Raw genomic sequence first — 10,723 nt, 5'->3', positions numbered from 1 at the left:
GGCTCCCATGTCAGGCAGGTGCCAGTAGTGGTGCCAGATAGAGAATTTTTTAGCAATACTGATGAAGACACCATTTGAAACTTAATGCTGTGTCTCAGCTCAAAGAGCTGAGGAACATCATGAAATTCTCCCAGTAAATGGGAGAATGGAATTGTTAAATACCTCGCATATTGAAAAAGTGTATACTATATCTCAGTAAGCTTGAAAAGGACTAGCACTCCTTTTGCTAAAACACCTTTGGGATACAACCATATAAAGAAATATTTCTCGTAAACCTTTTTAGTTTTTACGTTATCTTGAATTTGTGAAAATTACCTGAAAATTCATGAAAACTTTGGGAAGGGTTTTACCACAGTGAAAGTGATCAAATGGCTTGAACTTGAATGAGATAACAAAACCTTATTTTTCTGTCATAAGCAGGAATTTGTCTTTCCAAAGTAATATAAAAAACCCCAAATATTGAATTTTAATAGAAAACTTCTATCAGCATTATTTTTTGATTGAAAAAAGTTCATGGAAAATTGGAATTTTGGGGGGACAAGATAAGAATTTACTAGTTTTTGATTTTCCACTAACAAAACAAAATGAAATATTTTATGTGCATGAACTGTACATATTGTTTGTAATTAGTGGATTGAACAAATCTGCTCCAGTTTCAGTCAGTTCAACATTTCTGGTTCCGAAGATGGTTCTACAGAATCTTTGGTGTGTTATGTCCCAAATCTGAACTCAAACTGAGTCTTCGACTAGACTTTGACTAGTCTTCGACTAGTCTTTGACAGTTTTTAGACTGTTTTGCAGCGTGGTCTCTTCTTGGATGAAGTGAGTGATATATTGTCAGAATAACATGAGAATGGCAAAACATTGATGTTGAAACTTTGTGAAATTTGGAAATTCTTGTTTTTCTTTATGGCATTAAGTTTAATGCCCTTCTTGGCATCGAAGGTTGGGTTACATAGTCTCTTCATTTTAAATTAATTAAAAATTTACCGTTAACGTATATAAAGAGAAGGAACTTATGCCTTAACCTCTGCTTTCCATCAAGATGTCTCTGCAAATATTCATTGTATCTTCAGAAGTATGCTAGCTGAATTTTACAGTCAGGAAGGACCTGCACATCTAAGGATTTTTGCAGCTTAGGATCTAAAACAGCTTTTTTTCCTTGTCAAGTCTAGTTGTGATATACTGGATGTGTTTCATTGCCAAAATAATTTGCTAATGTGATCAGGACAGAAATATCCATTAATGCTTCAAACACATAAAAATCTGTCGTTGGCTCTTCAATGTAATGCAATACAAAGACCGAAAGGCCCTTTAAATTTCAGTGGCAACCCAAAGACATACTTTACCCACTCAATAGAAAATATTGATTATAGTTTTGAAAGCCACAGAGCCGTCATGCTAATGTTATTCTTTCATCATCCCCATCTGACAGCGGTTTCACATCTAGTATGTGTGAGTAAATTAGCACCCACCTTGCTTTCAAAAAGACTGTTATAGCACCACGGTCTTCGTATTCTCTTTGGAGAAAATCAGTCAAGGCTAATAGGATTACATTTCTCCATACAAATGATTAACATTTTTATTTTGTAGGGGTTTAAGACTTTTTCTCAGGCCTGAACTATCACTCCTTTTCAATACCCCAGGAGACAGGAAAAAAGTACAACTCTGTTTTTTACTCTAACTTTTAATAGACAACCAAAAACCTTTATAAGCTTTGGAAAACACAAATAACTGGGTCAAAAATGTTTTTGTTCCTGCCTTCCTGAAATGTTTCTTTTTAGACAGGTCCTGTTAGATCATTACATTACCTTTAGCATCTGCTGGAGTTCATTTTTTCCTTCGAATGTTTACATTCCTCTTACCTCACTTCCACAGAGAGCTCTCAAACCCTGTTTGTTGCATCCCAACATCCTCTTTGTTCATTCATTCCTGCAATTCGGGGTTTTTCTGCCTTTCCCAGCTGTGAATGTCTTTTCTTCTGAGTCTTCTTCCTTCAAAGCTGCTTCACTTTTTTTCCCTTTCCTTTTAGTAACATGGGAAAGGGAGCTGTCGTGTTTCCAACATATGCCTATACCCACCTGCTTGAGAATCTCCTTATGTAAGTGAAATTCAAGGTGCTTATTCTTCATGTTTATTTTAAGGGTTCGTTAATGAAATGAGGTCAAGATGAAATATTTTGTATTCTTATATGGAATAGTATTAGTAGTTCAATAGTTGATGCTGCTTAAAGAGGAAATGGTCCATGTAATTGAACACAGGAAAGGTTTTTGTTTTGTTTCATGCATGTAACATTTATTCTCTTTGTCTTCAGAGGAAATGCCATCATTTGAGGAAATGAAATGCCCTCTAGATAGACACTTTCTAATAGTCTTGATAAAGCATGCACTGGTAGTGGTGTTGCAAGTGGCAATATAAAATCAAGGAAGATCATATTTGCAGTATAATTTCTAATAAACGATGCTGAAATTTGAACAACAGCACAATAAAACATATTTCAGGACTGAGTTGTTTTATACTTGACCTTATTTCTGTCCATGCAAAAAGCCTCACAGGACAAAATCTTTAGTTAAATTTCTATTCAACTCCAAAGAGTTTCCTGTAGGGTATTCCCTGCTGGATATAATCAGTTGATTAAGGGGGTGATTGGGCATACACAGCACACGTAGCACTAAGGAAGAGATGCCATTAAAACTTCAGCAATTTCTATCCCAGATACGTGCAGAAATTATATCTTCCTATTCTTGGCAAAGAAAGCCAGGTACTATAATCAGTTCAGACTGACATAATTAAATTTTTAAGATCATTCACTCTATTAGATGCTGGTGATTGTCCTTCTAATTAAATATATGTATTGTTTTATAGTACTTAGGAAAGTGCAGCCAAAGTACATGGATAAGATCTTGTACTTTCCAGTTCAAGTCCTAAATCCCTTTTACAGATACAGATATTGTCCTGTATTCACATATGAAGTTTCAGAGGCTGCACAACTACTTAAAGATGAGCACAGGAAGAAATGTTCCCTGAATCAAGACCTAATTTCGTGTAAGAAATTTGTCCTACCTACCATTTACATTTTCACCACAAAAATTGACATACAGTCTAATTTATTAATATTAGTAAATTCATTATGTAGTAGATGAAAATCTGGTAAACTAGCAAAAATAATTTTAGCAGCAAGCTATTGTAAGTGGTGATTTTGGATAATTAATGGGTCTTGACTTCTTTGTAATGTAGGTGTTCCTCGGTATGAGGATCCATTAAATGTAGTACTAAATAAATATTCATGACAGTGTCTACTCATTGAGATAGGGTCACTTAGACAGAGTGTTCTATTAAAAATACATTTATTTCACTTGTAGGTGTGACCCAGAAGGTGTGAGAATTGATACTTTGACCAGTAACCTTTGTTGAGATTCATGGGGCAAGGTCATGAAAAATCTGTTGGTCAAAATGTCAATTAGCTTGCCTAATGGATTATACCTGTTAGTGCTACAGCCCTGTCTTTAAGTAAAAGGATGGTCTATCTCAACAAGAGGCCACTTTCATGAATATTTTATTGAATGTTTCAATTGAAGTAAATTACCAAATTATACTGTACATATAAAGTGGTGCATATGAGGTTCCCCGAAAGCAGTCAGTGGGATATAATAGTGGATTATCTATAGACAGATATATTTTTAAATGTTAATGAAAAAAATGAATGATAGTATAAAAATGGATTTCAAGGTGATATGCTTCCTGGAAGTTAAGACCAAGCATTTGCCTACAGCGCTTGCTTGGCAGCAGGGTGAAGATCCCCAACCCATAAATAAATAGGGTTCTTTTCAGAAATGGAGAACCTTACTCCAAATCTAGACAAGAGATGATTTACCTGTTTGTATAGAATAGCATTACTGAAAGACATGTTGTAGGTGTGCTGTAGGTGACAGCAAAGCATCCCACAGCTGGAGGCAAGAGGGGCAAGAAAGTGTATGTGGCAAAGTAGGAGAGGAAGAATGAGACTGTAGAAGCCCAGACCCACATGCGGTTCTACTTCTGCTTAAGCTCATTGACAGGAAGGATGGAAACTCTAACATGCTGTCACAGCTGGCAAGTTCAGTCTCACAGCAGTTACAAACAAGTAAGGCTGAATGAGTTTGTCACTGAAGCAATTTCTCAAGGGTTCTAGTTTGAAGGATTGGACATATCAGTCTGAAACAAAACACAGATTTCCACTTGATTAAGCTTGGTAAGATCACTGAGCAGTAGGACTTCTGGAGACACAAACTAATGTCTGGCCAAAATAGGTTAATTTAGATATAAAGCTCCATAGAGTCTAAAATATAAGTTTTCTCTGACAAGGTATGAGAGAAGAACAGGACCGTCCAACCTGGTTTTGTGAGAAAGCTACTTATGAAACCAAGCTTGCATATAAATTACTTTGATTTTTTTTAACTTAAAATGATCTTTACGAATCGCTAAACCAAAATAATCTTTATGCTGTACTTACTGTATCTTAAACAGTAGAGGAGTGAGATAGCTGAAGCTTTATCAGAAAGAGTGAAGAACAATTTTGCACTTGGGGAATAGCATGCAGAATGACAGCTAGGTCCTTTTGTAAGCTGGAAGAACACTTCCTCTCAGGGCAAGAGCTCAGAAACCTGTTGTTTTGCATTCAGGGAGATCAGAAAGAGAAGTATAACTAGTCCTGCAACCATGGCAAAGAATAAAAACAGAGAAGTCAGTTCATTAATATGGCTGCACTCATTTTTCTGAACCATTTTATGCAAAATATATCTTTGAGCTTTGACTTTGAGCAGTATAACGTGGCTTCTAAAATAGAAACTGTAAGGAAAAATGAGTGTTTCAATTAGTAGATATTGGTAGCTGTGCTGGATGATTTATACCTGCTAATAGTTCCATTGGCTACTGACCACTGTAATAGGCACTTTGATTTATAGTAATTTCATACACCAGGGCTTGCGACTACTCTGTAAGTAATCTGTCTTTCTGGGAGAAGCAACAATTGTTTAATTTTTCACAAGTGTAATAGCTTACTTTTTGAACCATGTTTACCAAGCACCCTACTCAGATGCTATTTCAAAAGCTAATACGTATGTCTCAATAAATGCTTGCTTCTAATCATCTAGTTTATTTTCTGTTTCTGGTGTCAGATTAAGTTCCTTGTCTTTGTAAAGGGAATAAAATATTTTGGGAACAATTTTGCACTTACAATGAAAGATGTTCAGAAAAACAATTGATTTTGAAGTCCTAGTCTGAATTCGTAGAAATTACAAAAAGATTTTGTGTCATATCTTTTGTAGTTACTTAAAAAAAAAGACAAAGCTAAAAATATGTGATCCACACTCTATACTTATGATGTAGTATTTAATTTATATTGAGCTTAAGTTCAGTGCACTATAAATATGTAATTAGGGCAGGAAATGGGTAGACATTTGTATTCATTCACTACTGTTCCTTTTTATATTTTTAGGGGATAAGGTGCATGTGATCATACTGTCTGGGTATGTGACTGTGACTTCTTCTCCCAGTGGCTTTTGAAATTATGGACCAGGTTTTTTTCAGATTTTACGGAGGGATAAGAATCTTGGAGATAACTTATTTCCTGTATGTTTAGTGAGAATAGGTGACTGGGCAGAGGAAGGACACCCTTCGGGTGTTGCCTATGAAAGCTCTGACCAGTGAAAAGTCTCAGCTATTAGAGTTAGAGAACTCACATGGGAAAGTGCCTTTTAATAAATGCCCCAACAATAAGAAAGGTTTCAATTAGAGCTTGAGTTAGAATCACGAATCACAAATCCATACAAAGCAGGTTTCCATCACTCTGGTGCTAAAAGAGCTGTTTGGTTTTCTTTAGGCTTCTACCGGTCGGTAGGAGTTCTTTGGAAATGCTGTGGATGAGATATGGGCTGGCCCTGTGGAAGGCAAGAAAAAACTAAAATCCTAAGTTTTTGAGTGAGCAAAAGGATAATTGCTGTGAATAGAAATGTACAAAGCATTTGCACATATTTTATCCAGACACAAAATTGCAATGAGTGAGTTATTGCATTCTAAGTTACTGCTCCTAGGCATTCAAAACAATTAATGTATCTGTTCTATCCACTGTGCTAAAAAAAGAATTGGAGAGGGCCAGAATTGTAAACAATGTCCAAAACAAAGAGATAAAATCTTTGGGTTTGTAATGCTTTTATTCCAAGTGTCTGCATCAGCATTATCCAGAAGAACTGTAATGATATCAGATATTATAACTATTCAGATATTATAACTAATATAACTAATCAGATATTGTAACTATTTGATACATAAAGACATCTCTTCCTGCACTAGGAGAAAGATCTGTTTCAACAATTATATTGTATTTGATTTATTGTTTTATAACCATTTAGTGAAAAGAGTTCTGTATTTAGGTCTGCCTCTGTTTTTTACCTTTACTACCTGTTTTGTGTAGTGTTACATTTTATACAGTCTTGTAAAGTGGGATCATTCAAAAATTTAGACTTAAGAGTGGGAAGATATTCCCTAAATGATAAATATGTGGTATTCCTAGTCATCGCTTTTCCACAGAAGTCGTAGCTTCCTGATTCTAATTTTGTTAAAAACAACCCTCCAAAAAGGAAAAAAAACCCTCTCTTTTGTACTCCGGTGCAATATAAGCCTTACTGTAAAACAAATAAATGAATAAAGACCTGACCAATCTGTTCCGAGAGGTATTGCAAAGTATTCTAAATAGTACTTGCGCAGCCTGGACGTTTTCAGTAGAGAAGTTGAAAACTAAGAACTGGAGTTTTAAACACCTGTGGAGAGTGACAGAAGACCTGCTGGCATTTTTGCAGTACTACATGGTAATATGCTATCACCTTAGTGTACATTGGAGACAAATATGTATCTATTCCTATTTTTATACTAATATGTCATATATACATAAATGTTTGGGGAGTAGAGGTAGAAATCCTATCTGCACTTATATATATTGTAAAAACAAGGAATGGATTTTGAAAAATGTCAACTTTTAAACAGAAAATAAATATGATTAAGAATTGGAAGTTGTCTGATAACGTGATTGAAGGCTATATTAAATAAGTAGAAGGAAGAATGTGAATTGTTATGGATTGAAATGGAAATAACTCAGAAGATTTTTCATTATTATCAAAGCAAAGAATTAATAAGGGAGGAAATCAGAACTCTGAAGGATGAGATGGGATGGCACAGAGGAAGGTAAAATTATTGAAGTATTAAATTAATACTTGCTTAATACAGTTACAAAGGCTAACACTAATGGATCAATAGCTGGCAGTGGCTTCATGCTCAGTTCTGTGCATATGAAGTTAGCTTTCTTTTCTCTCTGCATCTCACTATACATTAGAGTTGAACCTTGTGAATTATATTTTAAACCTCAGAAATACTGAAAGAAGATAGGCTTTTTCGTTGACTGTGATGCTTGTCAAATTTGTGGGTCATTACTATTTAATGCACATAGGTCTTTGACATCCCTAAAGGAAATATTTTAAACATAAGTGCTACTGTTAAATTTAGCACACTGTAAAGTGAAGTTTAAAAAAGTGAAGATTGCAGTGACAAATATTAGCTTGCTCTTAATTATTTTTTTACATATTGCAAGCAAACAAATGGTTTCTATATAAGCATACTCAAGTCAGAGAGTAGATTCTCCACTGGTTTCAGCTGCCTTTGATAGGACTGCTGAAAATGTAAGCCAGGGAAAGTAATTGAAGTAACTGAAATGGCTTTTTAAACAAAAATTTCTTCTCAGTAGAAAGCCAGTTAATGAAGTGTATACTACGTTGATATTTAAAAATATGAAGCTTATTTGGAATACTTTAATTATAGAGTCAGTTACTGAAATGGAACTAGCTATTGAAATCATGTTTCAGGGAATTAATAATCAAATTTAATATGGAAATGATCACATCTGTTTCCTCCTGTAAAGATTTCATTGTTTGTATTCTACATGGACAATAGGAAGGGCAGATACAATCTTTCTGTACTGTCAGGAATAACAAAGCAGATGCAAATATGCTAAGATTTCAATTTCCACAGTCTAGAATTTTAATCAGTGTAATATATGTGTAACTAAGGAACTGTTTTTCAGTTTTTTTCCTCTTGGCTAATTTTAGAAATATATCCTCATTCATCAGTCAGATCAGACATTTAGTCCTTAAACAGTCCAATCAAATTATAATTAACCTTTCAAACTAAACATGGGACTGATAGGACCTAATTCTCAGATCTGGCAGTACAGTGCAAGTAAATGCAGGGCTTCAGCCATGTGCTTGCTACCATGGTCTTTTCTTTCTCTTGCTTGAGGCCTACTTTATCCTGAGTAGCCACTCGGGGACTCCAAGGTGCAATCTGGCTCTCTGCCTGCTCCAGCAGAGCTTGGCTGTGGCAGCAGAGCAAGCCGAGGGTTCAGCAGGGCTCCTGCGCAGCTTGCTGCAGGCAGCGTGAGGTTCAGTGTCAGCAAGAAGATGAACCTTTGCATGGAGGGGCATGGCTTTTAGTGAGAGTGCCAGGCTCACTGAAAGGCAAGGTGGGGTTTCCATAGTATGTTTTGCCCGTTTTGGTGGTATTTTTGTTGTTTTTCAAAAATCTATCTCTAGCAACCTCTCTGCAGTGACTCAGCCAGAAATAGGTGTGAGTCAGGTTTAAGTCTTGCTTACTAAATATTAAATTATGAAAAATAGGTAGTATTACCTGGAGGGGAAGAAAATGAAAGAGATGCACACATACAAGCTGATGGCGAGGTCATGTGATTCATGTGATTTGAACTGCTGACAAAAGGGACCAAATGTCTTCCACCAGCTTTGCCTCTGCACTCCTTCCCTTTCCCTCTGTTGGCACTTTCCTGCTGGTAACATAAGCAGAAAACCAATTCTTCTCCCCTCTTCCTTGTACAGTAAGTAGCGCTCTGTCCATTTAGCTCCTTGAACGTGGTGTCGTAGAAGCCATAGTGATGACAAATGAGAAAGAAGAGGGATGCAGAAGTGAGAAAGGTGCATGGTAGTAGGTGGCCTTCAAAACTTCTCAGTCATATCATTAACACCAGCTGTCCTCCTCTCTCCCATCCCGTCACTGCTCCTTGGCTTACTGTTTCCAACACTTTCCTGAGAACTGGGAGACTGGGTTTCAGCACTACTTCAACTCTAGTACTAATCCACATCTTGGATGAAGATGCTAAGGACTGAATCAAAGTTTCTGAGGGAACAAGAAACATTATAATAATCTTCTCCCCAGTATTCTTATATAGTGATGCATGCTTGCAACATATCCATAAAATGTGGTAGAGAGAGAGAAATGTTTATTTTGCATTTCCCTTAGGGAGTGGGAGATAGTAGTTCAAAGTTAAACCACATATGTAGGACTTTAAGGACTTTGCGGGGGAATAGATACCTATAGGAGCTGAGTGCTTTCGGGTAGGAGGGAAATATGAACTTTTACATTTTAGACAGAGTATAAGTCAGATAGGTGTCCTTAGTGATTTTGTTTAGCCTGCGGTATGATTGGTACAGAGACTAGATACATGCTGTGTTCAATGTTTTTATGAATATTTATTCAAAAAGCTGAAAAGGCCTTTTGGTACATCTAGACAGTAGTCTGAAGTTTCAGAAAAAATGGAAAGACCTTTTCAGGTGCCATACTTTCAGGAATGCTATGAAGTATTTGAATAAAATTTTACTTAGAATAGAAAGGGGTAAAAGAGAAAACAGTCATAAGTGTTGAAGGCAATTTCTAGATTTAGTGTATTTGAATCTTGTGCTTCTTATTCTATGCATTATTATCATCCTAAGAGGTAGCCAAAAATTATAATGAGAATTTGTAATGACTTTTTTTTTTTTTTAGTATGAAGTGTTCCAGCAAATATAATTCCGTAAATGCACCATAAGTATTTTATGATTGGGATGCCCATTTTACGTAAGGATGCCTTGTCTCCAGCCCCAGCCCCATCTCCTGGCAGGACCCCCTGGCAGGGCCCCAGCCACGGTTCATCCCCTGGCCATCCCCGGGGCTGCTGAGGGCCTGGCACAGCCTATGCCAGCGCCGCTGGATCCCACCTCAGCCCCGGCAGGGAAGTCCTGCGCCCACCGCTACTTGGCAGCGCCAATGGAAAGGGAGCAGCCTGTGGGAGGAAAGCATATGAAAACAGCCCTGAGCTGACCCATTATCAGGAGGAAGGGACCTCACTCATGAATGCCAGGCTCTCCTAGCGAAGGCTGTGGCATGCCAGTGCCTGGCTATGAGGTCTTGGCCCCCCCGGCTTGAGGACGGCTGGCCGTGGCCACCTGGGACCCCAGCACCATGGAAAGGTGGGCGCTGCACCAAGGGGAAGGGGAGTATTAGTCAGGTTTCTGCCTTGACAGCTTTAGGAATATTATTGACAAAGCTTTTTTGTATTAGTTTGGACTGCTAGTGTTATCGTAAATGAACTAACAATATGGATTATTAGGCAGTTAAAGCATTAACTGGACTAATGATGCATCTCGTCTCCTCAGAGGAGATGTGATCTATTTTGCACATAAAAAAGTGGTTTAGAGCATAACGTCTAATTTGTTGATTTAAATCCAACGATATTGATGTTATGACACTGGCTGATAAGAGACGATTTGGAGGATCTAATCAGGTGTGTCACACCCAGCTGGGGGTGTGACTGTGTTTTCTCTGTAGGACTGGGCCATTCTCCTGCTTGGTAGTCGGAGGCTTTCAAGTT

The sequence above is a fragment of the Dromaius novaehollandiae genome, chromosome 1 (genome assembly GCF_036370855.1).
Source record: "Dromaius novaehollandiae isolate bDroNov1 chromosome 1, bDroNov1.hap1, whole genome shotgun sequence".
NCBI lineage: Eukaryota > Metazoa > Chordata > Aves > Casuariiformes > Dromaiidae > Dromaius > Dromaius novaehollandiae.
The sequence above is the reverse complement of the archived record's forward strand: the minus strand, read 5'-3'. Positions refer to the sequence as shown.